At 40.7% G+C, this 27705-nt stretch overlaps 1 long non-coding RNA gene across 1 annotated transcript in view; it reads right to left on the reverse strand.

The window, feature by feature from the left end:
• Window positions 1-3689: 3689 nt before the first annotated feature.
• The window catches only part of LOC115289799, a 40942-nt gene continuing 16926 nt past the window's right edge, over window positions 3690-27705 (reverse strand). The window contains exons 3-4 of the long non-coding RNA XR_003907811.1: window positions 9009-9056; window positions 3690-3868 (exon numbers count right to left, since the gene is read on the reverse strand). This is a non-coding gene — a long non-coding RNA (uncharacterized LOC115289799). The remainder of the gene's footprint in view (window positions 3869-9008; window positions 9057-27705) is intronic.

The raw sequence follows: 27705 nt of genomic DNA on the forward strand, positions 1-27705 counted from the left end.
CCTGTGGTTTCTTGGGGGCAAATAGATTTATTGCTTGCTCATCTTACACCAGAATAAGGGTGATGCTTTTGAAGTCTTAGTTTCATTAGGTCTCACAATAGATGTCCCCTCCCCCCAACTCTTGGGGTCCCTGAACTTTGTCTCTACAAAGCCATAAAAACCAAAGTTTGTGTTTACCCAGTTCAGTAAATGCCCTCAAAGAAAAAAAAATCAATTTTATTACTCAGCTTATATATCTGGGTTCTTTTATTCTTTTTCACTTAGTTTTTGGCCTGTGTATTCCTCGCTTTCTTGCTAGTTTACTAATGTATTAAAAAAGATGGTTGTAAATTTTATTGCTTTTTTATTTGTTTTTACCTGAAGCGTTGGCCAGGTTACCTGTTTGCCATACTGCTGGAAATGAACATCATTTCTGCAGGTGTAGTAACATTGGTGATAAAGCTGCAATGGGCAAATCTTTATTAGATTTCCAGGTATTTCTGACTTTTGACTTGGGAGACAGTCTGTCTTTTTAGCCAACTTCTTTAGAACTCCAATCTAATAAGTGTTTTCTTTATAAGATTAACTCTCAAACAGTGACTTAATTTCCAAGTCCCTCACGCTTTGTTTGGCTAAGGGGCACACAGTACCAGAGCTGAGCTGCAGTGAATTTACACTGATTCTTTCTCTCCTTGCAACTTTGTAAATCTTTTTTGTTACTTGAAAATTACACATTATTTAAACTGAGAAAGGTTTTAAGAATATACAGAATGAATCAAACTGTGTGTAAACGATTAATTGTTTAACCAGAAAAAAAAACAGTATAGGTCCTTGATATCTGAACACCTAAAATCATGCATTTGTTGTGAATAACTAAATTTATAAATACCACCACAGGATATAATTTTCCTCGTGAACTGCACTATATTATTACTGAAGTTTTAAATTCCCTCAAACTTTTAAATAGTGTCTTCATACAGGATCAGAGTCTTTTTATAAAACTATTAAGATAAGGGGCGCCTGGGTGGCTCAGTCAGTTAAGTCTCTGACTTCGGCTCAGGTCAGATCTCACTTTCGTGGGTTCGAGCCCTGCGTCGGGCTCTGTGCTGACGGCTAGCTCAGAGCCTGGAGCCTGCTTCTGTTTCTGTGTCTCCTTCTCTCTCTGCCCCTCCCCCTCTCATTCTCTCTCTCTCTCTCTGTATCAAAAATAAAATAAAACATTAAAAAAATTAAAAAAAATAAAACTATTAAGATAAAATAAACCTATCCTACCTTGCATAACAGTATTTGTACAGTACAGATACTGATTTAACAGTATCTGTAAATCAGTCAAAATCCAGTCTATGCTGATGAGACCATGTAATTGTGCTTGTTCAAAAGTGTGAACAGCAGAGAATGACAAGTCACAGATTAGCAGGGTTCTCCTGCCCTTCTGATTATCCAGACTCAGAGCTGGAAGAAGTGTGAGAAGGGGACCACAGAGGAAGATACAATATGAATGCACAAGTCAAGGACCCACCTCAGAAGGCATTCTTGATGCTATGAATGCCTCCTTAAAGAATATGATTAACAACCGCCTTTTGTCTCCTTGGCAACTCTATACCTTTCCTGGCATAAAGATAACATTTAATGTATTTCTGAAACAAAGTAATTGCCTTTCAATATGAGGCGACTCCCTGTGAGTTGAACACTTTTATGCTAGGGCATGAATTTCTTCAGCGTGCAAGGAGGGTCAGCTGAAGCCACCTTCCCTATTAGTGGCACATTATGCAGACTGTTGAACCAACTTTTACTTTTGATGCTTTCTTTGCAGAAGTAGAAGGAAGCTACATTGCCTATTGCTTCATAGACATGACTCTACAGACCTCCTGGATCCCATTTCTGTAAAAGGTAATTATTTCCAAGAGCATTTCCTCACTGAATTTTTATTGTTTTATTTCTCACTTGAAAAGTAGTTGTGCTCTAGCCAAGAAGATGCTAAATAGTGTCATAAACTAACCTCTCCCCTGCTCTGTGTGTCTTTAGATAGTATCTATGGGTGGCTTATCACATCATCAACCTCAAATGAAAGAGATTTTACCAATGGCTCGTAAATATTCCCAAAGTATTTTCTGCCTAAGAATAATTACTTTCTGAGAGTTTTACCTTTTCTTCAACAACATTAGGACTAGAGACTAGCTTTCTTTTTCTTGGCAGGGTTACACACACACACACACACACACACACACACACACACACACGATACCTCTTATACTTCTTGAGATTTGCTGTACATGCAGCTGATGGAGAACCACAAGACTGCATTGAGCTGGGGCTGAAAAACAGCTAGGCACAGCTAGGTATGGAGACACACCTCCTGAATTGGTGTTAGTGACCTGGATCCCCCAAACTTGTGGCAATTTATTCACATTTGTGCTCTCACAAAATTACGAGGTTCTGCTTGTACTGAAACTTCAGGGCCACCCAAAGAGGGTCAAGCCAAAGAAACATTAAGTCTACAAATATCAGTTACCAGGTATTTCCAAACATATGGAGTATACTTGGAATTCTATGAGCCTTCAAATAACTGGATCTCAGAGTTAGCATTTTACATAATTCAGTATATTTCTTTTCCATCTGTTAAAGTCTATAGAGAGCAGACTTTTATATTTGCTCTAAGAACGAAACTGGAGACTTAGTTCATTGAAATTTATCTGACATCAAATATCAAGACCAACCATGAGAATTGTTAATTTGCTGCTCAGACCTTTGCATTCATTGGCATTTTCTCTCCTTGGAGCATTAATTCTGAATACAAAAGAACCCATCAAATCTCTCTCTCTGCCAGTTTTTATAGTTGCTTTTTAAACAAGTTTTCCATGTTCTTATAAATAGCTCTCCTCAGTGATGGAGTGTATATCCTTTCAGATATCAGAGAAAGAAGAGGAGTTTAATATCAATAGTAAAAGCACCATATATGTGATATCTTTGAGAGAACTTCAGATATATAAAGTTATTCAGGCCCCAGTCATCCAGGTCTTTTGTTTTTCCTTATATCTATTTTGGGGAAAATACTTCTCCTGATCACTCAACTACTGGAAGTGAAGCCAGGGAAAAGATTCAGAGTTATTATCTTCTCTATTCATGTAAGTTTGCTAAAAAAAAAAAAAGGTTTTGCCCAACAATATGAAATATGGACTCTAGGTTACTACAGTGACTCTGGGATATCAGTGGAGATCCCTAGATACAAATGAAAATTAGGTTCAACCTTTAGAACTTTACCCTTGTGTTTTGCCCTTCAAATAGCACACATATAAAAATTAATGATGATTAATACTCAACAAATACAAAATTTACCAAAGGTAATTTCTATTTCAAGAAAAAAACTGAGCCACCTTTTTAAAAAGCTATAGAGGGGGGCCCCCGGGCTGGCTTAGTCGGTTAAGTCTCTGACTTCCGATTTCAGCTCAAGTCATGATCTCATTGTCCATGGGCTCGAGCCCTGCACTGGGCCCTGTGCTGACAGCACCAAACCTGCTTGGGATTCTCTCTCTCCCTTTTTCTTTAACTCTCTGCTGCTCACAGTCTCTCTCTCTTTCTCTCAAAATAAATAAACTTAAAACAAAAAGGTATAGCATTTAACTTTTAAATATACATTTTATAACTACTCCAAAAATAATTTTAAGTTGTAGCAAGCATTCCATAGCAGGGAAAACAATAATAACACTGTATTAGTCTGGGCAAAAGCAAACAACTCCCAAACTTTATAACAAAAGTTTATGTCTTTCTTTTGCTACACGTCCACTCTGGGTCAGTAGGAAGGTAGTTGGAGGGTGGGTTCTGCTTCACATTGTTCTCACTTGGAGACCCAGGCTCGTGAAGACTCCACCATGTGGGTATTGTTGGTCCCCTGGTGGGGGAAAAGGAGGTAAATTATTAAGCACACACCAGCTCTTAAGTGCTTCTGGCCAGAAGAGACATATGTTACTTTATGCACATTTTATTAACCAAAGTCACATGGACATTCTTTATATATTATTTTAAGCTTATTTATTTATTTTAAGACAGAGTATGTGTGCATGAGCGGAGGAGAGGTAGAGAGAGAGAGGGAGAGAGAGAGAATCCCAAGCAGGCTCCACACTCTCCACACAGAGTCCAGGGCTGGCCTCTCAAAGCCATGAAACTGTGAGATCGGGACCTGAGCCAAAATCAACAGTCGGAACGTCAACCGACTGAGTCACCTAGGCGCCTCTGAACCTGTAGTCTTAAATGAAGTCCAAAGGGGCAGCGGAGCATGTATGTGAACAGCGGAGATACACACAGCATGCATGTTCCACTTCTGTTCTTACCACCGCCTTTGCAATATAGCACTCAAAGCTGCATGCGCACAGGATTCCAGCAGGCCCACAATGTGTTCACCGAGACCCAAAACAAGTAAAAAGTAACTGTGCTGTGTCCACTACTGAATAAACAGGTCTGCTGACAGCCCCAAGAGGCTATCAAAACTTGCTCTGAATTCAAAAAGAAGGCAGTGGTAGTCTAAGAAACACCAATCGCCGAGGAACCCAATCCCATCCTTCCTTATTCCTGTTACTTACCTGTATTAGCTAACCACTGCTGCTGAAAATGATGACATAGAAGGAATGGGGAAGGAAAAAATTGGGCAACCACTACCTTCATCTGAGTCCTTTCCTATTTATCAGCAGACGGGAGAAAGTGGTGCTAGAATGTGTGCCTCTCAAGACGCCAACTAAAAACAGCTGAGTTAGTTTTGTGTAGTGTTTCCACTATTCTGGTAAGAATAAAACACATATGCATGTATGAGCTATGAAATACAAATTATATAATTTTAGCGATGGTGTAAATGAGTCAAATACTCTTATATTTGCATTTGAAACTAGTATTTCCCAATATAAATACAAATAGTAAATTTCATGCCAATAATTTAAAATTTACTTTCTCTTTACTTAAAATGACATAAAATAGCGAATAAAAACATCATGACAATTTGAGAGAAAGCCCACAGAAGAAAGGAAGAAGTTTCATGTTTTAGTGCCTTTAATGGCACTTATTTTTGTTTGTTTTTACTGCTTGATGAACAAGGAGTCTTGCAATTTCATTTTTCTCTGAGCCCTGCAAATTATGTTGCACTGCCCACCCACAAGTTCCAGAGATACAGTGTCCAGGAAGATTCATTCAAGCTATAAAATGTGAGCTTAGAGATAATTGAATCCAGTGATTTTCAAATTTCTTTTTAGCAGCAGAGCCCATTCTTCAGGATGAAAGTCCAAAATGGAAAACAGAAAAATGCAAACCACTTTGGTTCAGCAGGATTTGAGCTCTGTTCACCTGACCTCTCTATTCCCACACTTTTTGGGTGAGACTGTGGGTGTCTGTGAAACTCCTGGAGTTCCTCAGGGCACAGCGGGAAATCTCTGATCCAGAGGGGCTCACCGAAATTGAGTGACGTGCCCAAGCTCCTAATTGCAAATGTGGCCCTCTTTCTTCTGCTGCTTACTGCCACCCAAGCCATCTAGCAATCTCAAAGTGTGGGGAGACCTTCTGATGGCCTTGGCACATTTGTCAATACTGTCATCTTAAAATGGGGGTGGTGATGCCTACCTCAGGGAGTTGTGTTAAGGATTGAAAGAGAAACTGTAACTAAGTGAATGCTCAAAGGTTAATAGCTGCAATTTTATCATAATTATTTTAATTATTATTTATCATAATAGTAATACGATTTTATTATGATTATTTAAACCTAGAGTCCTAATTTCCATAGATACAGTAAAACTTTCATGTTTTAACCTTTTTTAAAAAATATATTTTTAATTTTGGTAAATTACGTATAACATAAAATAACCATTTTTAAGTTTACAGTTCAGTAGTGTTATTCACATTGTTGTACAACCAACCTTCAGAAATTTTTCATCTTGCAAAACAAAAGTTCTACATCCATTAAACAGGAAATCCTTCCCCCAAACACAAGCCCCTGGCAATTATTCTACTCTCCATTTCTATGAATTTGAGTACTGTAGATACCTAATGTAAATGGAATTATCTATTGTAAACAATAAATAAAAGGAGTGGGAAGCTTAAAAATGTTTAATACATAGTGAAGAAGGTACATATTCCTTCTGTCCTCAAAAAGAAAGGCAATTCAGAAGTGCCTGCGTGGCTCAGTCAGCTCAGGTCATGATCTCATGGTTCATGAGTTCAAGCCCCATGTTCGGCTCTGTGCTGACAGTGCAGAACCTGGAGTTTGCTTTGGATTCTATGTCTCCACCTCTCTCTGCCCCTCCCCAGCTCATGCTTTGTCTCACTCTCCCTCTCAAAACTAAATAAACATTAAATTTTTTTTTTTTAAAAAGAAAGGCAATCCAGAAACTCCCAGAAAAAAAAGCAGAAACTAAATTAAAATCAGTGAATGAATGAATGAATGCCTGGTCTATACATGAAACAAATGAGATAGATGTGAGTGCAAGATTTTTTACCATATAACTGTCATATCGTTTTGGGGGTTGGATCACATGAAGATATTATCTATTCAAAAAACAATCTGAAGCAAACTAAAAGGTAGCATGGATTTGAGAATATTCTCCTTGTGGTAACCCAAAGGATCACGACATTGGAACCAAAGCCTGATATAAGGAAAAATACATTCATTAGGTCTTTGTCCAAAGAGTTCCTAAAACCTCTAAAAGATGGGTTTGGGAGAGCTTCTGGACTGGTGAACATATCAAGGAGCTGGAAGAGGACCAGTCCCAGAGGGCATGGAAACTCTGTGCCCTTCTCTATGCCATACTTGTCCTATGCAGTTCCTCACAGTAAACTGGTCATAATAAGTAGTGAGCTGTTCTAGGCAATTACTGAACCTGAGGTGGGGAGGTCATGGTAGCCTGGGTACTCCACTGTGGCCTGGGACTGAAGTGGGAGCAGTGTTGCCGGACTGAGCCCCTAATGTGTGCTCTCTGCTAACTCCAGGTAGTTAGTGTCAGAATTAAACTGAATGGCTGGACATCCTGCTGATTTCAGAGAACTGGAGAACTGGTCTCATTGACTCCACCCTGGTCTTCCACGGTCTCTCCTCAGCACAGCAGGCTGAGTCATCCTGGTAAAGCAGTTACAGCATGTCACTCAGAATCAGGGCCAAAGCCCTCACAATGGCTGCAGGGCTGTACTCAAGCTGCATGTGAGCAGTGCACATATACACTCTCTCTCTCCCTCCCTCGCTCTCTCTTTCTCTCTCTCTCTCTCTCTCATACACACACACACACACACTCCCTATTACTCCTCTGACTTCACCTCCTGTTACTCTCCTTCAACCTCACCTAAGCTTTCTTCCTGTTTCTTCAACTAACTAGGCATGTTCTTTCCTCAGGACCATTATTTCCTACTCCTGCCCAGGATTCCCTCAGTCCCTTTGGGTCACTGTGGCTGTGTGTGCATACATCTATGTACTCATAACTCCCTTTCCCCTTCCCTACGTTCTTATCCTCCTTAGGACTCTCAGCTAACATAATATATATTTTACTTATTTCTCTCTCATTATGAGAAGGAAGGCTCCATGGAGAATGCTGCTTATTGTATTCATTTCTTTCCTAGTGCCTACCACAGTGCTTGGCACTCAATAAATACTTACTGGAAGAACAAATGAACTAATGGGCAAATCACTGAAGACAGTCTGGCAGCAGAACAGAATGTAAATGTTAACTAAATTTTCGGGGTACCTGGGTGATTGAGTTGGTTAAGCGTCCAACTTTGGCTCAGGTCCATGATCTTGCAGTTCATGGATTCAAGCCCTGCATTGGGTTCTGTGCTGACATCTCAGAGCCTGGAGCCTGCTTCAGATTCTGTGTGCGTGTGTGTGTGTGTGTGTGTGTGTGTGTGTGTGTGTGTATGTGTCTGATCCTCCCCTGCTCACACTCTGTCTCTCTCTCTCTCAAAAATAAATAAGCATTATAAAAAATAAAAAATAAATAAGCATAAAAAAATTTTTTAATGTTACCCAAATTTTAGAATGTTAATCTCATCAATCTTGGCAGAGATAGGGAATTAGATAGGGTGGGGAGTAGAGAGGAGGGAAAGGCTGGGCATAATTAACTTCCTGTCCAAACAAGGAAGTCAGGAGATACTGTCTAAGTTCCTGGAAGGCAAGCTGGTTCTAAGCACAACAATTGCTAACTTGTTTAAATTTTTGGTGTCAAAAGGCCCCTTTGACTAGAAACTTCTCTTTCATGAGTTTACAGGTTACTCAAAATTACTATTACTCAAAGTACAATTATAACTCCTCCTACTCCTTTTAATATAGAAGTTGTGGCTCTACAAAGATTCATGTGTTGAAGAAATGTCTATTTCCCTAACTTCCTTTCAGTACAATTGAATCAGATTCTGGACATGCCCCACAGTGAGTTTGCATCCTAATTGCAGTCAGCATTGGAGACATCTGTTCTGGCTGGAAAATGTGGTCATTTGCGGTCCAGTGGCTTTCTGATTCCATGCCAGCAGTGCAGGAGCCTATGCGCAGTATGGGGACCCTTGTACTCAGGGCCCGTAAGGATCCAGGGTCACAATGCAGGAACTCTCTCTGCCTTTCTAGACTTACTCCCTCCTCAAGGTCAGAGGGATTCTTTGTGTTCCCATCCCTGCAGCATCTGACCTTTGCTCTCTTGACCTCATCTTATTCTCCTAGGAAGCAGTCCCCGCCTCCTGTCTTATTGCCATTCAAGCACTGTGCAAAGTCTCTTCAATCCATTCAGGATTTTACAAGACAGGAGGGGCCCTTGTCTTGGAGCAGCTCCGACTTTTCAAACTTGCTCTACAAGTTTCCTTTGTTAGCTCTCTTCTCTTCTAGAAATCTCTTGAAAACTCTCATCTGGGCTCAGTCTGTCCCTTCCATTCTTTTGGCTTTTAAGTTTTGTTTTGTTTTGAAAATAGCACATTTTACTTCAATGGGGTTTCAAGATGGATAAGAAGCAAACCTGGTACTTATTCCACCAACTAGAATTTCATCTGTTAAAATTATTCCTTTTGCTCTACAAAAGTCTTACAGGCAGAATTCTTGGCAAGGCAGTCCTTTCCATGTCCATGGAGCATGCCTAAAAAATATATATGCAAGTTGAATATTAGAGAGTTGATCATCTTACATGTTCTAAGGGAAGAGCTGTTTGCAGAAGACCAGAAAAATGAGAAAAATATTTAATTATATATTTTTCTTCAGATACAATCTTCTAGTTATTTCCTGCTTTTATGCATACTGTTTAATTTTGTTCTTCCCATTTAAACACGAAAAATAGTGGCTTAAGTTCAGTGAATGCTAGATTGAGGCGGAAAATGTTTAGCTTTTAGCATTGTTAATGATTTCCATCTTTCTCCATTGTGTTGGTTTTGAGATCTATGTTCTTATCGCTTTTTTCCCCACTTAGAAATTATTTTTATAAAATAGGAACAAAATGTAAAAGAAGTATTTGAATTATTGCAAAACAGTTCTGGACAAGCAAAGGAGACCCCTACCAAACTTATGGCATTGGTAGGCTAGCAGTGCAAGCAGAAACTTAAACTAGCTCATGCATTGGTTAATAAAGAAAGGTTTGAATTCAGTGTACAATACAGGCTGTTTAGGAGTTGTATAAAAGTTGAGTGTCCCAAAGTCAGGAACAGCCTAAATTCACTGAGTCATAGAAGTGTTTCAGAATAACCACTTGACACATATGACTGATTTTTAAGGAGGAATACACGAAGGGGATTAAAGTACTGAGACCTGCCTCCCCCTAAATGTTTATAGGACATGAATCCAATAGGTCCCTGAGATTTTAATTTAATTTGTTAGAGGATAGGACATTGTAGCGTAGGTGGTCAATAAATATTTGCTTGAATAGATGTGCATCAAAGAAAAATAATTTAGTCTACCCACACCACTGAGGAATTTACTCTAGTGGCCAGTCCACTGACCCTCGAGGCCTCTGTAATGTAGTGCATCTGATAAGATACCAAGGCATCTCCCTCATCCATGCTTTTGCTCCCAAGAAAATGATCCCTCCTTGTTGACCATGATGGTTACTGTTTTGGGTTGGCTTTTTCAAAACCCTAATTAAATTGATGGATTTTTGTCTTAGCCAAAAAATGCTCCTCCAGCATTTGCAGGATTAATCCTCTGTAGGATTAATCCCTTTGCAGAGAAGCTTTATATTGGCAAGAATTTACATTGTCAGCTCTAGGCACCCAGCCTGCAGGAGGCCTGCACTGTAAACACCAGTATTTTGGGTGTAGTAGTTCACCCTCCTATATTGTGTTAAGTACTTTTGTTCTCTTGTAGTCACAGCAGCACTGAGCTCCGTCTTCTCTGATAATGTAATATGCTAATGTAATAGAAATTGGGTTCAGGGTAAAGTGAAGAATGACAAAGACATTTAAAGTTGTACAGGTTAGGGGTGCCTGGGTGGCTCAGTCAGATAAGCGTCCAACTTGCGGTCAGCTCAGGTCTTAATCTCAGTGTTGTGATCTCGGGATCCTGAGTTCAGGCCCTGCTTTGGGCTCCGCACTGGGGGTGAAGCTTATTTATTTATTTATTTGTTTATTTATTTGTTTATTTATAGTGAGCAGGGAAGAAGGGCAAAGGGAGAGAGAGAGACAGAGACAGAGTCAGAGACAGAGTCAGAGGCAGAGACAGAGAGAAGGAATCTTAAGCAGGCTCCACATTCTGCTCCAAGCCCATTGCGTGGCCTGATCCCACAATCCTAGGATCATGACCTGAGCCAAAAATCAAATGTCTGACACTAAATCAAGTAACTGACACTCAACAGACTAAACCATCCAGGCATCCCTGAAGCCCACTACCAAAAAAAAAAAAAATTCAGGTTAAAATTTGTTGTTACTTGTTTTTTGTTTGTTTCCTGGGTATGGGGAGTGGAAGTGGATTGTCATTTAACAAAAAGACAGAAAAAGAAGAAAGGACCTATCCTCAGCATAGCCAAAAACTTAACCTACGGCTCTTAGAAAAATGTGGAAAAGGCAAAGTGACAACTGAATTATTCTCATTTTCCTAAGAAATATGGATGAAGAGTTAACCAGGTACTGGATGGGGAAAGACTTACTCTTCTCTTTAGGAAGATACGATAGGGACAGAAGACCAGGGATTGAATTCTTCACTTTACGTAAGAATTTACTATCATGTTTTTATGTAATTGCAGAGGTTTCTGTACAATAGAGGAATTGAGCCTGCTTATCTCAGAAGTAGAAGCAGGTATATCAAGCACACTTATCAAATTGGATTTTAAAAAGCTTTCAACTTTTCAGGAACCCACCCGTTATATAAAGTAAGATGCCTTTTGTGAGTTTTTGGAGAGACAATACGGAGTATGTGTTAGACATTCTGTCCTTAGTTTTCCTGGAATCACAATGGGAGCACAGCTTTGGAAATTTCCCTGGGCAGTATTTGGGGCTAGTCATACGGCTGTACTGTATATTGAGAAAATTTGACTTTCAGGGGTCTTGAATTTTCTAGGTGGAGTTTTAACATGGCATCATCAGTCTTCCCTGGTCCACTCAGCTAGCATACAGCTAATAATCATGATGCTGATAATGATAACGATAATAAATAGTTTAGGCTTACAAAGCACTTAGAATAGTGCCTGGCACAGAATAAATCCTCAATAAGCCTTAACTATTCTTACAACATGAGATGCCCTCTGATATTTTCTACTCTAATCTATTTCATTTTTTAAAAATGCTGATCCTAGTCTACTAAATTGATTTCATTACCCATTAATGGGTAGCAATTTGCAGTATAAAAACTATGAAGTTGAACCCCATGAAATTGCTAGCTTTGTACATCAGAAATACTTAAATATCAGCAATTTCATATAATTGAGTCAAATAGACAGTTATGCCTGATTTGTTAAACTTTATCGTCTCAAATGGACAGTAACAATAAGCTAGTGAAAGTGTACATACAAGTGATTCCTCAGTTCTCAGGTATGGACTCATTTGTGTTGTGTGCGTGCACACATGCTCACAGGGAAGAAGCATCCTTGACATAAGAGTGTTCATTGTCCTGGTCCCTATATTTACAAGTTTGCTTTGTGAAGCAAAAGTGATCAAAATATGAAAAGCAATCAAAACATTAATAATGTGACCACTTATAAAATTAGTCTCTACTGGGGCACCTGAGTGGCTCAGTCAGTTGAGTGTCCCAACTCTTGGTTTCAGCTCAGGTCATGTTCCCATAGTTGGTGGATTCAGCTCAGAGCCTGATTGGGATTTTCTTTCTCTTCCTCTCTCTCTGCTCCTCTCCTGTGCTCTCTCTCTCTCAAAATAAATAAATAAACTTTACAAAACAAAATAAAATTAGTCCCTACTCAAAGCATCCTTCCATTTTTACTGGTAATGTCTAAGATCTACTACATACTCTTTTTTGGGGGAGGGTCAAATTATTTGGGTCAGTTTCTCATGCGTTGTTAAATACACGCTTGAAAACACATTGTAAATATATGGAAATTAATTGCAAAGCAAAGTGGCAAATCTTACAGAGGAAGACACAAAATTTCATCAAATGAAAGAGAGTGAAAAAGAACTACTTGAACCATATGCAAAATCCACAGAATGAGCCCTTTGAAACATGAGAAGTCCTTGGTACACCACTAAGGAATAAAAGGAAATGAGTTATAGATATACACAATGACATGGATGGATCTCAGAATACATCGTGGCCAGTGAAAGAAGCCTGACAAACTCAAAAAACCATATACTGTATGCTGCTTGGGGACAGACTGCTTACTGGAAGGTACGTGGAGCTTTCTGGGGTGATGGAAATGTTCTGTCCTGATATGAATTCCAAACTCCAGTTGAATGGGACACTTAAGATTTAAGCATTTCAGGGACACTTGGGTGGCTCAGTTGATTGAGCGCCCAACTGCAGCTCAGGTCACAATCCCCCAGTTGGTGGGTTCAAGCCCTGTGTTGGGCTCTGTGCTGACAGCTCAGAGCCTGGAGCCTGCTTCGGATTCTGTGTCTCCCTCTCCCTCTCTCATGCTCTGTATCTCTCTCTCTCTCAAAAATACATAAATATAAAAAAAGAGATTTGAGCATTTCATTATATATAAAGCATATCTCAATTTAAAATAATTTATTTATTTATGGTATACTAAGGTGGGGGGAGTACTTGGAGGAAGAATTGATAAAGCCTCATATATTTTTACAAAAGATAACCTCTTTTAAGGCCATACCACAAAAGTCAAATAGGAATTGGTCTAAGTTATGTTGTATCATTAAACAATTTTGTCAGAAAAATTATACACCTCCCCAAATAAGAAACACTTAGTTCATTCTTTCCTCTAAGGATCATAATCGTTGCAATTATAAACCACCTTTTGTGAAATATACATTAAAATACTTCTATAATTTGCATTTCTCTTTTTAGAGATTAAATTGTCAACCCAATTGTGGTTCTCATTTTAAGTGGACTCAACTTTAACATTAATTCATTCAACAAGTTTTTATTCAGAGCTTCCCATGTGCCCCTGCATGGTTCTAAGGGCTTAGAATCTATCGATGAACAGAAAGACAAAGATCCCGGTCCCTGTGAGTGTATGTTCTCCCACGGAAACAGGCGACACACAATTAATACATAAAAGAAGAAAATGGACAGGGCGCATGGGTGGCTCAGTTGGTTAATGTATATTTTTAAAGGGTATTTCACAAAATGTGGCTTATAATTACAACAATTATGATCCTTAGAGGAAAGGATGAACCAAGTGTTTCTTATTTGGGGAGGTGTATAATTTTTCTGACAAAATTGTTTAATGTTAACTCAGACTGATTCCTATTTGTCTTTTGTGGTATGGCCGTAAAAGGGGTTATCTTTCGTAAAAAGTCTGACTTCAGCTCAGGTCATGATCTCACGGTCTGTGGGTTTGAGTGCCATGTCGGCTCTGTGCTGACAGCTCAGAGTCTGGAGCCTGCTTCAGATTCTGTGTCTAACCCTCTCTCTGCCCCTCCCCTGCTCGTATTCTGCCTCTCTTTGTCTCAAAAATAAACATTTTTTAAAATTTTGTAAATAAGAAAATGGAGAAGAATAAGGGGGGACCAGCTAGAACGAAAGCCTGGAGATGACAGCATGCTTGGTGTGTTCAAGAGTCGGCAGTGAGGCCAGTGTGGCCAGAGCAGAGAATGCAGGTGGGGTGAACAGGAGAGAGGTCTGAGGCAGACCAGAGGCTGGATCATAGGAGGTATTTTGGTGTCTTCTTGGTATGGGTTCCTCATACTTCTTATCCAATTATTCTTAGTAGGGGATTGTGTATGTGTGTGTGTGTGTGTGTGTGTGCGCGCGTCTGTGAGAGAGAGAAAGAGAGAGAATTTCTTTCCCTCCACTCTGGAAGCATTTCCCTGGCTGTTCTACAGTTACTTCAGGGGATATCCAGAACAGAACTTTCCAACCACCCAGAGCCAACCTCCTGTATTCTCTGTCTTAAGGGCATAAACTTCTACCCAACCAATTAAGCTAGAAACCCAAGTCATTTATGTTTCTTCCTTTTATCTCATGCCCCAAAGTCCTACCTATTTATTCTCCCCCACAGTCTCTTCATTTCACTTCACTCCCTTGATCTCCAGTTCCTCAGCCACCATCAGCTCCCCCTCAGCCTTCGGTAAAAAAATTCCTTCCAAGGGTGCCTGGGTGGCTCAATCAGTTAAGCATCTGACTTAGATCAGGACATGATCTCTCGGTTCATAGGTTCGAGCCCAGCATTGGGCTCGGTGGTGACAACTCAGAGTCTGGAGTCTCTTTCAACTTCTGTGTCTCCTCTCTCTGCCCCTGCCCTGCTCGTATTCTGTCTCTTTCTCTGTCTCAAAAATAAATAAACATTTAAAAAAACCCCTCTTCCAGCCCTCCACTTCCAGTCTGTCCCCTCCAGGCTATAAGACTGATCTCTCGCAAACCTAAGTTTGATTTTTTAACTTCCCTACTTAAAACCTTTTGGTGGCTCCCCACCAGCCACAGGAGAAAGCCCTTGCTCATTAGGCGAGCGCACAGGCCCTTCTTCAGACTCGAATCTCCCCTTTCTGGTCTTATCTCCATCACCCTATGCCGTGGCCACCCCAGACATTTCACCATCACCAGGACACACCTTGCATTCCCTTTGTAAATACTATTTCTATCTTGAAATGCTGTCCCTCACTCCTTTGTGCATTCTTCAAGATCAGACTCGAGGGAACTCCACCATGACTCCCTCTCCCCGACTTTCTCAGTCAGGCCATTCGCCCTCTGTGCCTCCAGCACATGCACACATAGCTCTGGGTTTGCTCTTATAATTATTAATGTGACCACATTCCCCCCGATATGCCCTCATTCGCCAGACTATACCCATGCTTCCAGTTCTCCCCTGGAACTTTAACATAGCCACAGTCAAGTCCAGCCAATGCCATTGAGGTCTGAGATTTGTTTTATTCCACTTTTTCTATGACAAGGAGGAGGACAATCCTCCCATTAGCACCACCATGTATATGTGGGGTGACAGAATTGGGACTTGAACCAATTCCCAAGTTCTGAATTCTACATGCTAGCCCCCTCCCCATGCAGATGTAGTTCTCTATTTATGGACACATCTAAAGTTCAAAAAACCTTAAACTATATGTACTACATAGATATGTCTAAATATATGCTTATGTATCCTAGAACTATCTTATAGCTTATATATGTACATGCTCATATATATAAAATGAAAGTTCCATCCTTCGAAGGTGGTTTATACAAAACAAGATTTCTGCCCACAGGTATATAGAGATCTGGCTATCACTGCAGACTTATGTAACTGTACATTTATTGCTAAATGTATATGCCATAAATTATTTTAAGATCGCAATAGCTACTACTAATCAGGGACTAATATAGCTACATACCTTAGTAAAAGTTTAGAGTTTCAATAAGAACCTAGAAATTTCATCTAAAAAGTTCATCTAGAAATTTCCAATCCTGCTATCTCTAGTTACCCAGTCCCCAAAGGAAAGTCACTTCTCAAACAAATGGTGAGTGTGTCTGCCTACTGACGCAGTGTAATTGTCTCAGCAGACTCGCGTTCAGCTCCTCTCTTTGAATGGGTGACAGCCACGTATCAGTGAGGAGACCTCTTTGCTTGTTTTCCCTGGGATCCTAGGAGATGAGGGGTTGTGCTGAGTGCAGAACCAGTTCCCTTCAGGCTTCAGGGTCCTGGAGAGGGATGGGGGAGGGGGCGAGCGGCCTGAGGCGTCTCCTCCCGCCTCCATTTCTGCTGTTGTCAGAGAGCTTCCTGGCTTCCTTTTGTGATCAGCCGCTCTTGGAAAGGCTGCGGCAGATGGCTAATTACCATAATGCGCAGAGCTTTTGAGGGTCCTGGGTGCAAACCCAGGCGTGACCAAGCCAAGAGCAGCTGCATCTAACGGGGCATGTGGAGACAACATTAGGCTTTACCCACACACCCATTCTGACCTTTCCAATGGGAAGCTGATGGCATGGTTCAGAACAGATGGCCAAGAGAAACTCGAGGGAAAAGCCCTCCCGACCAGCTGTAGTGTCCCTTTTCCAGTCTCCTAGCCTAACAGCTCAGAGCTGACATGAAGCTCATTATCCCCATTGTGTCTTTCTCGTGGTGTTTATTCTCAGGGCAAGCACAAACTCCAGTAGTTCCATTTTTAGCAGTTCTAGCTATTGGGAAATTTGGTTTCTAAGCCAAATGAGGCTTCAGGCAGTTTGGGTCTGTCACACCCAGCCTGGTTTCTACCCTTGCCATTATAATATTCTTCCCCACCGGATGCTTCAGGACCCCCACTAGCTGAGAGCCCTATCTGGTTATTCCTGAACTTGGAGGGAGGTTAAGAAGCTCTTGCCCAAACTTAGGATTTAACATCATATCATACTAGCTACTCATCTGCTCTTGACCTTGAATGTTTAGAGCTTGTGTGTGTGTGTGTGTGTGTGTGTGTGTGTGTGTGTGTAATTGTAACAGAATGAAACAAAATGTTAAAAAAAATCAGAACTCTTCAAGATGGAATCAAATTTTGCTTTGACATTAGTTTGGGGCAAGGGCTGGGTAAAATGACAAAGGAGACTCATACTATATGTGCAAAGACTTAAAGTCATAAATCAAATTAATAAACTGTTAAACAAAATGTATTCTACTCACCTAACTTGACAAATAGCCCTTTTTAACAACCTGGAAGGCCAGGTTTGAATTTGGACTTCATAAACTCCTCAGAATTCTAAACCAGAACACAGAATTCTGCGGAGAGCTGGGCCCCAATCCTGGCTCCTGGCCCATGAATCATCCCTACCTGCTGGGCTTTCTTCCTACACCAATTCCAATTCACATGGAGGAAGCCTTTGGCACACTTATGACAACCCTTTTGCCTTCGCAGCCAAATTCCGAACATACGCCTGCCCACAGCCGACATAGAGGACATATGGCCATAAAGCCTAATATCAGGATGGTAGGAAGGAGGGCAAACTTGGGGCAGGTATGTCTCCTGGCCAATTGGAAGCTTCATACTATAGGCGGGGTGGGGGCGGAGGCGGGGCACAGGCTTCTTTAAAGCACAGTGCCCAGAGCTGGGACCCCTCTTATCTGGGTCTAAGAGCAGTACCTCTCCTGAGAAGCCTCTGTGGTTAAAAAAAAAAAAAAAATCTCATGTCCCAGAGAGCATAAGAAATGGATAGGAATTTAGATATCAGACAGTAGAGAAGGGAGAAGGTTCAGCTATGTGTCATAACAGTGAAGAAGTTTAAAAAACAGGAACGATGCGTTTTTACCATAAGTTCTGTGCACTGCTGCAATAATACCCCTCACTACTCCAAACCTTCACTATTGTCTGCTATGCTATCCACACAATGACCTTCATGACTCAAAGGTGACCAGTGGGGGTTGGGGGTGAGGTGATAGGAATCAAAGAGAAGGGCTGATTCAAAGTCTGGGTCTATATAGTCATCAAGGCAGCATGTATGGAGTACCAAAATGATCCCCCTACAATGAAGTCTGCAGAACCAGGAGATGAGAACTAAAATTGACCAGAAATTTTCCCTTGAGACTTTTCTAGAAAATTTGAGGAAGACACTGAACTTTAAACAAATTGCAGAATGAGTCTTGTACAGCTCCAAAGGGCAGGGTGATCCCAATAACAGCATACGTTTTTATAGCTAGATATTAAAAAGTATGACTTTATAAAATATATAATGTATATTTGACATATTTTAAAGTATGGGTCCTTTTAAAAATACGTCTTCTTTGGTGATCCATCTAATACTCTGATCCTTTCCATCCATCTTGCTCTTTCCATCTTTCCCAATCAGGGTCTTGATACCAGATTAACTTTATATCTCTGGGAGTCATGATTTTACTCTTCTCTGAAAATTATTTCTTTTTTAAAGTTTATTTATTTATTTTGAAAGAGAAAAGATGTGAGTGGGGGAGGGGCAGAGAAAGGAGGAGAGAGAGTCCCAAGCAGGCTCTGCACAAGCAGTGCAGAGAAATAGACCCCCAGTAGCTGAGAGTCGTATCTCAATGTGGGGCTTGAACTCATGAATAGTGAGATCATGACCTGAGCCGAAGTTGGATGCATAACTGACTGAGTCACCCAGGTGCCTCTGAAGATTATTTCTAATAATTTAGAATTAACTTCTAAATTAATCTTTACTTCTGAATTGGAGTGAAGGTTTTTCTTATAGGGAACCGATATTCTCTGCTGTCTGTACTGAACATGGAGTCTGTGGTTCAACTTCAGATAGCTTGTGTTCAACTCTTACCCTGTGTCCCCGACCTCATCATCCTCAAAGATCCTTCTCATTGCTGTGGGTTCCTCCTTTTTTTCTGACCTATAGATATTACCCTTTCCTGCTTTCAGAGCTGGCTACACGAGTGAACAGCATTTCTCATGTTTGGGGTGAAGACGAGGGACGTTTGGCATCACCTCAGCTCCCCATCTTTGATTAGAAGCCTATTTAATTGTATTTTTCAAATGCTCACAAATTCCATCTTAAAGGAAAAAGTGCAAAAAAAAGCAACATGCATAAACAATGTATGGAAAAAGGAATAGCACTATTTATAGGCGTGTAAAATTGAAAATCATCCAATTGTCTAATAGTGGGGTAATAGATTACTTATAAAATTTACTCAAAGGTATATTTTGCAGTCATTTTAAGTGGTAATTATAAAGGCCATTTAGCAACATGGGTAAGTGGTTGAGTGGGGAAAAAAGCACCTAAATTATTTGTATATAATGGTTACAATTATAGAAAAGAAAGACATACAAAAAGGATTATAGGGAAGTACCCTAAAACAATCAGTTTAGTGTTATTGGATTTTGAGTGATTTTTTAAACTCAATTTTCCAGTTTAACATATTACTATAATAATTTTATGAAGTTAAATAAAATGTAAATTAGTTTTAAAAACTATTAAAAGGTTCATAAAGAATCATCTGGAGAAGTTAAGCAAATTTAGAAAAACAGGTTTTACTTACTAACAGCTTCACGAATTAAAAATGCACACCCTATATACATGTTTTTATATAATTTTTTAATAGTATATTGTCAAGTTGAGTTTTTATATAATTTTTTATTGTTAATGTATTTTAATAAAAACATCATTGATGAATTTGCTTCCATTAAAACAAAGAAGGTAAAATTATAATAAATTCTGTTTTTTTATAAGTAAAATATTTAATATTAAAATGGTGGATTTTTAGTATACCTACCTTTTAAATTTTCCAATATATTTTCAACTATTTTAGTGCTCTTGGGGGAGATTAACCATTATAATAAATACATATGGGACATCTAAGTGGCTCAAGTTGGTTGAGTATCTGACTCTTGATTTCAGCTCAGGTCATGATCCCAGGGTCGTGGGATTGAACCCCAAGTCAGGCTCCACGCTGTGCGTAGAGCTCACTTAAGATTTTCTCTCTCTCCCTCTGCCTCTCTCCCCTGTTTGCATGCATGCTCTCTCTCTCTCTCTCTAAAATAATATAATAATAATAAAAAATTTACATAAGAACTAAGATACAGGTGCACATTTTTCCTTTTGCCTCAGGTTCCAATATGAGTTGGCTCAGCACTGTTAGAGACTGTCTTCTAAAATCTAAAAATTTTTTATATTTTGCTTGTAAGGGTTTTTTTTCTTTTTTTGAACTAATATTGATTTTTAAAAATATTATTTATTTTGATGACTGAGTTTTGGGAGCTCCCTTAATTTTGTACCAGAAGCTAATACAGTACCTTATTTTCCTCACTCTAGTTCTAGTCCTAAATCACAAAAGTCCAGGATCTGCTCTGGTAAAAATGAACCACTGTTGAGTTGGGGAATATAAGTATGAAAAAGTATCCCTTCAGTCAGAGTGGGAGCAGGGAGGGAAGAGAGTCTGGAAACATTTGTACATTAATAAAATCTTATTTTGTCACATGTTTATTGGATTCCAGGTAACAGTTCATTAGCAAAGAGACTCGAAAAGTTAAAAGAAAAAGTTTGAAAACGACTAGACTCACAAAAGAAATTAATGAGAGAGCTGGGACTAGAGGCCAGGTATCTTAATTGAGATTAGCAAAAACTGAAAAACAATATCCCTTCACAAGAGTGACTATAACTAATAGCATCTTTATTACCCCCTTCCTCATCCCACTCTTGACCCCCCCCACTAAACAACTGTGCAAAGACTTTTCAAAAAAAAATGTTTATTTTTGAGAGAGAGAGAGAGAGAGAAGCAGAAAGCAAGTGGAGGTGGGGCAGAGAGAGAGAGAGGGAGAGATGGGATCAGAAGAAGGCTCCAGTCTCTAAGCTGTCAGCACCAAGTCTGACATGTGGCTTGAACCCACGAACCATGCATGAACCGTGAGATCATGACCTGAGCCAAAGTCGGACGTTTAACCAACTGAGCCACTCAAGCACCCCAAGACTTTTCATCTCAAAGCTGGTATAGCTCAGAAGCCAATGCCCAATTCTGAGAACATATAACACCTGGGAATCTTTTGACCCTAAGAAAAAATATCAAAGAGAGCCGCTCTCTGTTTAACCCTAGTGAGGGAAAGCAGAGTAAAACGAGGTAATGATTTCAGTGAATGCTATTTGGCCTCCATTTACCCCAATCCTGTTTGTAGTTTGTAGGTATCTATCTTTCCTCATTCTTGATCTATGCACTTGGGGACCTCCCACCCAGCCCCTCTCAATGTCAGAGGAGGAACCAATAAGTGTATCCTATACACTTCCCGGAGTGGTCACATGACCCAATTAGAACCAATGAGAAAAAAACCAAGGCTTCTGCTGGGATTTCTGGGGAAACAAAATCTAGCTCTCCTAAGAGGAACTTAAATCTGAGAGAATGTGTGACCTGATCCAGAAATGCTTCTGCCTTCGTTTGACTATGAAAGGAGCACATGTTTTAAAACCTGGGGGACTGCTGACTCAAGAGACAGAGTGAGAGAAACACCAAGCCCTGGTGACATATTAAGCCCCGGCACCCATCCATCTCCAGTGCCAGCATTAAGCAGAATTTTTCAGTCACATGAGTCAAAGCTTTCCCTTTTTGTCTGAGTCAGTTTGGGTTGGATGTTCGGTCATTTGTAATCCAAAGATATCTAATTGATATGACTGGCCAGATTGTGTTTTTTGAATAAAGGACTGGTCCATTTGTAATATTTCTTGACTTTGTTCTGCTTTTTTGTTTTGTAAGTGTTCAAAATTAAAGATTAATTGATATTCATGCTGTTATTTTCATTACAAATTCATAGTTTTAATAGAAAAAGAATAAATGATTAAATCACACACCAGATGATCAGAGATTCAGCTATTTGCACCCAATAAGAGACTAATCCGTTCACCTTCCTTACACAGTAATACGCCAGAAAATATCTTCATTCCAAAACCAGGTGAATTCTCATTCTGAAGAGGATGCATTTAGTTGAAAAGTAGCTAGAGAAATAATAATGGATTAAAAAAATCAAGTAATTAAAAATCAGGTAGTCCTAAAGAAGACAGGAAAAAGAAAAGGAAATGTAAAAGGTGGGCCAGGCAGGATGGGAGGCTTGAGGGTCAAACCAGGGTTTCATTTCCCCAGGCTGAGGTCGGCATTGGTCCTGGGGAGCTTGTGGGGCGAAGCCACCTGGCCCAAAGCTGGGAAGAAGGAAGAGTGTGAGCCAAGGAATCAGGCCTCTGAGCCACCATGAGAGCTTCATCACCTCAAAATTCCATGATTCCCAATCTAAGCTCCTCCTTTGAGGTGCAGCTACTGTTGGAAAGAATAACCCATGAAATCACTCTGTGTGAATGAGTTTGTCAGATGTCATCCTGCCTGTTGGAAAGGACCTAAAAATTTGCCTGGGAAAGAGGAAATATAAAGGTTGCATGGAGGACAGATAGTGAAAGGGAAAACTGCAGTCCCCAGAAACAAGTTTCATTGACGTCTGTTTTGCTGCTGACCAGCTCTGCCTACGGTTTCATGACATCATTCAGGAGTTCAGAGGCAGGCTCCGCCCAGCCGAGAGCTATTGGCATAGCCCTACTGTATATATAATTCCATGTAATGACTAGTTGGGGTTAATCAAATATAATGCCCAACCCAGACCTATTAAATTTCACCACAAAAGAGGCCTTAATCAGTCTTTTATCAGCCTAGTGCAAGAAGACTGCTTTTGTTTGCCCATATAAGAGACAATGGGAGAGTCAGGATCAGCCTGCTCTCTGGAGTACAACAAGCGAATTGTCCACAAACAACAGATCATTCAAGGCTACGGGACAGGAAAGGCAGGAGAGGCTCCATGAATCTACAAAAGTGCTCACTGTTAATGGTCATGGCCCTGAGTGTTTAAATTCAGGCCACATTCCCTCTGGAGCTTCCAAAATATAGGCAGGACAGGAACAAAAAGACTCCAGTGTGCTCCATGTAAGCCTATCTGGCTTTTGCCCTCTGCAGGACATTCTTGTTTGCAACTTGCTGAAAAGTGAAAGGAAAACTGACATTTGGTTCTCTCACTAAGCAAAGCCCACATCTCCTGGGGATTTGATGTGCTTCACGGGCTAGGGATTAAAGTGATGAGTATAGGTTCTATGCCAAACTGCACCTGTCCCACTGCCCAAGCATTCTTACAGTGTGGAAGGGATGGGAGGAGAAAGTAGACAAAAGGCAGTGAAGAGGGGAGAGAAAAGAGGCAGTACTCTGCACCCAACAGAGGGAATCACATTTAAGTCGCCGAATTTGTTTCTATTCAGCAAATATTTCAATATTTTCTAGGAGGCAGACTGAAACACACCCATGAACAGAAACACACAAATTCAAAAGATGGCATGATATTAAAAGATGCTAAGAAACATAGCTCTATCCCAGAGGAATAACCTCAGATTCTGAGATATCATCACAGAATTGTCCTGTCACAGAGAGAAGTAAGAGCAAGAGATATTGATCCAGTCTGACCCAGGCATCTTATTGGTGAGGAAATAGAAGTTCCAAGAAACAATGTGGCTTGTTGAAGGCCACTTAGCTTCTTAGTAACAAAGATGGGGTTAGAACCCACATCTACCAGTGCAGGACTCAGTCCATTGTACCACAAAGTGTCACCACTCAGGCCTCCTGGACGATGCAAGTCTTGAAGACTTTAAGCAAATCGTTGACCATCTTGGATCTAGTTATCCTCACTCCTGTCTCCCCTTAGCTGCTAAATCTTTGTGCCCATCACTTCTGGTCTTCAGAGTTTAGATTTTGTGAACCAAGATTTTCTTTTCTGCTGCAGATGAAACTTAGCTTGGGACTGGAAGTCTGGGAAGTTGAAGCAGGAAAAAGAAAGAATGGCAGCAAAAGAGAAAGAGTAAACCTTCTTTACAGGACCAAACCAGTCGTCCCTGTGCTCCAAATTAGTGTGAAGGCAGGGGCAGCAGCTGCCTAATTTGCTCAGAGTTGCATTCAAATATGTTTGGGGACCGATTGTAGGGGAACATTCCTGCGATTGGGTGGGAGAAAGATTTGGAAGTGATTCTATTTGTGGAAGGTTTCATCTGGGGATGAAATGAACAGTGCCCAGTCTAGATGGCTATTAGGGGTGGGATGGAAGAGAAAGGAGAAAGGGACCAGGAAAAAAGAAAGTCCTTCTGTGTACTGTGAAGGGTGCCAGTGGTCAGAAGTCTTTTGCCATTCTCATTTGTCATCCGGTGTGGCTGACCCATATTTTGAAATGGTTCAGCTTCCCTAAAGATATTCTGAACTGTAATTGCAGATTTCCATTTTAGCTTCTTGTTCTCTCCCACCCTGCCCTAGACAATCAATTTGAAATCCTTCTTCAGACGATGTGTAAAATGCCTTTGCCGAATTGACGAAGGATCTGTGGTGTGGCCCATGTGAACTTATCAATTTTTTTCTGCCTGTAATGGCAGTGGTCATGGCAAAGCAGTTCTTAACTAAATTAGATCAACAATTTGGGCTGGTGGGGCCCAGTGACATACATAACCTTTGATAGTAACTTCTTTATAAATTATATTAATTACGACTTTGCCCTGCACTGCAGTAATGGAACTAAAGCTTTCTATTTTCTCTCAGGCTTCAATAGTAATGCTGCCTTGGGTTTTTTACTTATGTTCCTGGCAATTAAGTGCTATCTCAAAACGTAAACATAATTTCCTCTTCTTAAAATAATTATGCAAGGAGTGTCATGTGAAAGCTGCTGTTACTTAAAATATGATCTTGTAAAACAAATAAAGGGAAGCTCTCCTATTTATAAGACCAGCAAGGAGCTATTATTAAAAATCTTAATAGAGAAAACTATGCTATCCATTCTGTTTTCCTTTTTTTTTTTTTCTTCCTCCTTCCAAAAAAATTGAGTCCTTCCCTTTCGGATATTTTTAATTGAAGAGACAGAAGACAAACAAATCTTTTGGTTGTTTTGAGTGTGGTATGGCCCATAGAAAACACAGAAGGAAAAAGGATTATCACATGCATATCTCCCTACACATTGAACAGTGAGCCTACCTTCCAAGTGTGGCTCTCGGCTCTCTCCTCTTTACCTCAACCAGTCAGGATGGCTCTTGCTCTCTTTAGGAAAGGATACTGACCTGAGAGCCAGATGACTGGGTTTAAGTCTGTTAGGTTAAACCATAAGAAACTGCTGTTTGTACAAACCAAAGATAGCTAAATATTGGCAATTTCATGTGGATCGACCTGATTCTCTTTGGTCAACCTTCAGTTATTGTGAGGATAACAGATAATGTATCTGAAATGCCTTACTTATTCCATAACACTTAGTATGTCCACCATAAGTGGTGACTAATATGAATTATAAGAGGGAGCAATGGCATTTAATTCATGTCAGTTCATCAAACCTGATGTGAGGCACTCCTTCATCCAGATGCTGCTTTTGTGTTGGGAATACCTGGGTAAGGGCAGGTTTTAGTTCAGTGGGGCAGACAGCTGCTAGGTGGTATGATATATGCAAGAATGTAGCAGTATACCCGTGGTGCAGGGTAGCATGGAGAAGGAGGCTGGGAACTTTTGGTCATATGGGTGGGGGGAGGGAATGAGAGCGGCCTTTCCTCAGGAGAGATGCCTCATCAGGCTACTAAAGAGCAAAGAGCTGGGTGGAGAACATTCCAGACTGTGTATCCAGAGACCCTGAGGCTACTGGGAGTGAGAGACAGAGAGAGAGAGAGAGAGAGAGAGAGAGAGAGAGAGAGAAGGCACACACTGCCATCAGATGAAGTTTGGGAGATGGCTAGAGGGCCCATGGGGGTTTTGTGGGTCCTGGAGTTTGGGGGACCCTCTTTACAAAACCGAATATAAAATGGCCATGTAAACACACTAATAGGGCCCCCCCCAAGACCTGAAGGTGGGGAGCCTTGACATTTCAGCTTCATTATCTTCCCAGAACATCTGGCAGGGCTACACTGAGGACCTCGTTAAAGAACAGATAATGGGCAGCTACTAAAGGATCCTAAGCAGGAAAATGACATCGTCAGATTTTCTATTTAGGAAAACACCCCTAGGGCTGTCTGGAAGATGGGTCAGAGGAGCTTGTGTTAAACAGCGGAGGAACCAGTTAGGAAGCTATTTTCATAATCCAGAGAGTCAAGAGTCTGAACATGGCAGAATTCAAGAAGAAGGAATTAACCGAGCCTCACTCAGCAAAAGTCACTGGGGAGAGTCACCCTATCAAGCATGGTCTTCCTATCCCTGAGTCTGCACAGAGCAAAAAGCAGATGCTTTCAAAATCAGCTTTTCTGCCCAAGAAGGTCTTGAATTAGTCACAAGACCAAAAGCCTCTTACCCACAGGCCCGTGCTCAACTTTCGTATTATCGGCCTCACAAATGCCTGCTTATTCCTTGCCTCTGCCCTGCCCTGTCACATGCCTAAGTTCTGCCTCTGTTTCCTCTTTAGTAGATCAGTTCTCAGAGCACCTGGGTGGCTTAGTCACTTTAGTGTCCGACTCTTGATTTCAGCTCAGGTCATGATCTCACAGTTTGTGAGTTTGAGCCCATGTCAGGCTCTGAGCTGGTAGCATGGAGCCTGCCTGGGATTCTCTCTCCCTCTCTCTCTGCCCCTCCCCTACTTGCTCTCTATCTTTCTCTCAAAATAAATAAAAATACACTTAAAAAATGATTAGTTCTATCCTGGGCTCAGAGTCTGACCTTGAATCCTGGAATGCATGCCCATGCCTCTGTCACCTGCTCAATTCTTGCTGTGTTCTTCCTATTCCTCCAAAGTTTGGACTGAGCCATGTATTCCAAACACTCCATACTCCTATGAAAAATCTTGTTCACTTTGTTTATCCTTAGAAATGCTACACAGAGGTCTACTCCTCAGTGATCCTTCTCTGGCTACCTCCCTCTGTTCCCCCCAAATCAATGACTTGCTCATCTCCTCTATATCTGACATGTGCTTTTATATTGTATGTATTATGCTCTATAATTTTTATGTATCTTTGAGATACTGTCATTTCCCCACTAGCTGACATACTCCCCAGCAGATAGTAGACATTTAATAAGTGTTGGACCAACTGACTTGAACTGAATTCATTCCTCCCCTCTTATAATAACATGACACAATAATAATCCAGCCAGGGTCTATGCATGTCTACCTTCTAAAGACCACAGTGCCTCAGTCTACATGGCTTGTGTATTGTCTGCACTTCCTGCTTCAAGGTCTCTGATATTCACCCAGAATCAAGCCTGAATTTGTCAGACCCCCTGAGTTGCATAGGGCACCCTCCTACAGCTGGGTCCAATTTCCTCTGGCCAGTTCTTGTTATTCCTCACTCCTTCCTACTCTACCTTGAGGTGAAGGGCCCAAGATATGTTATGACCTCTCTGGCCATCCTGTTTGGACAATAGGAGGACATTTAGTACAAAGCTAGTGGCTAGACTATACCTATAAGGTAGCTCAGTGGGAAAAGTTTTAGCCAAAGGGATTGTCTTAGCCAGTTTGGGCTGCTATATTAAGTACCATAGACTGGGTGACTTTTATATACAACAGAAGTTTATTTCTCACAGTTCTGGAGGTGAGAAGTCTGAGATCAGGGTGCCAGCATGGATGAGTTCTGGTGACAGCTCACTTCCTGGTTCACTGGAACCACTATGACCCCCATGGTGCAAGGGGTGAGGGAATCCTCTGGGATGTCTTTTATAAGGATACTAATCCCATTCATGAGGGCTCAATCTTCATGACCTAATTACCTCCCCTAATCACCTCCTAATACTATGGGGGTTAGGATTTCAACATAAGTTAAGGGGGACACATTCAGTGTATGGTAGGGATTTT

The sequence above is a fragment of the Suricata suricatta genome, chromosome 4 (assembly GCF_006229205.1).
Source record: "Suricata suricatta isolate VVHF042 chromosome 4, meerkat_22Aug2017_6uvM2_HiC, whole genome shotgun sequence".
Lineage (NCBI taxonomy): Eukaryota > Metazoa > Chordata > Mammalia > Carnivora > Herpestidae > Suricata > Suricata suricatta.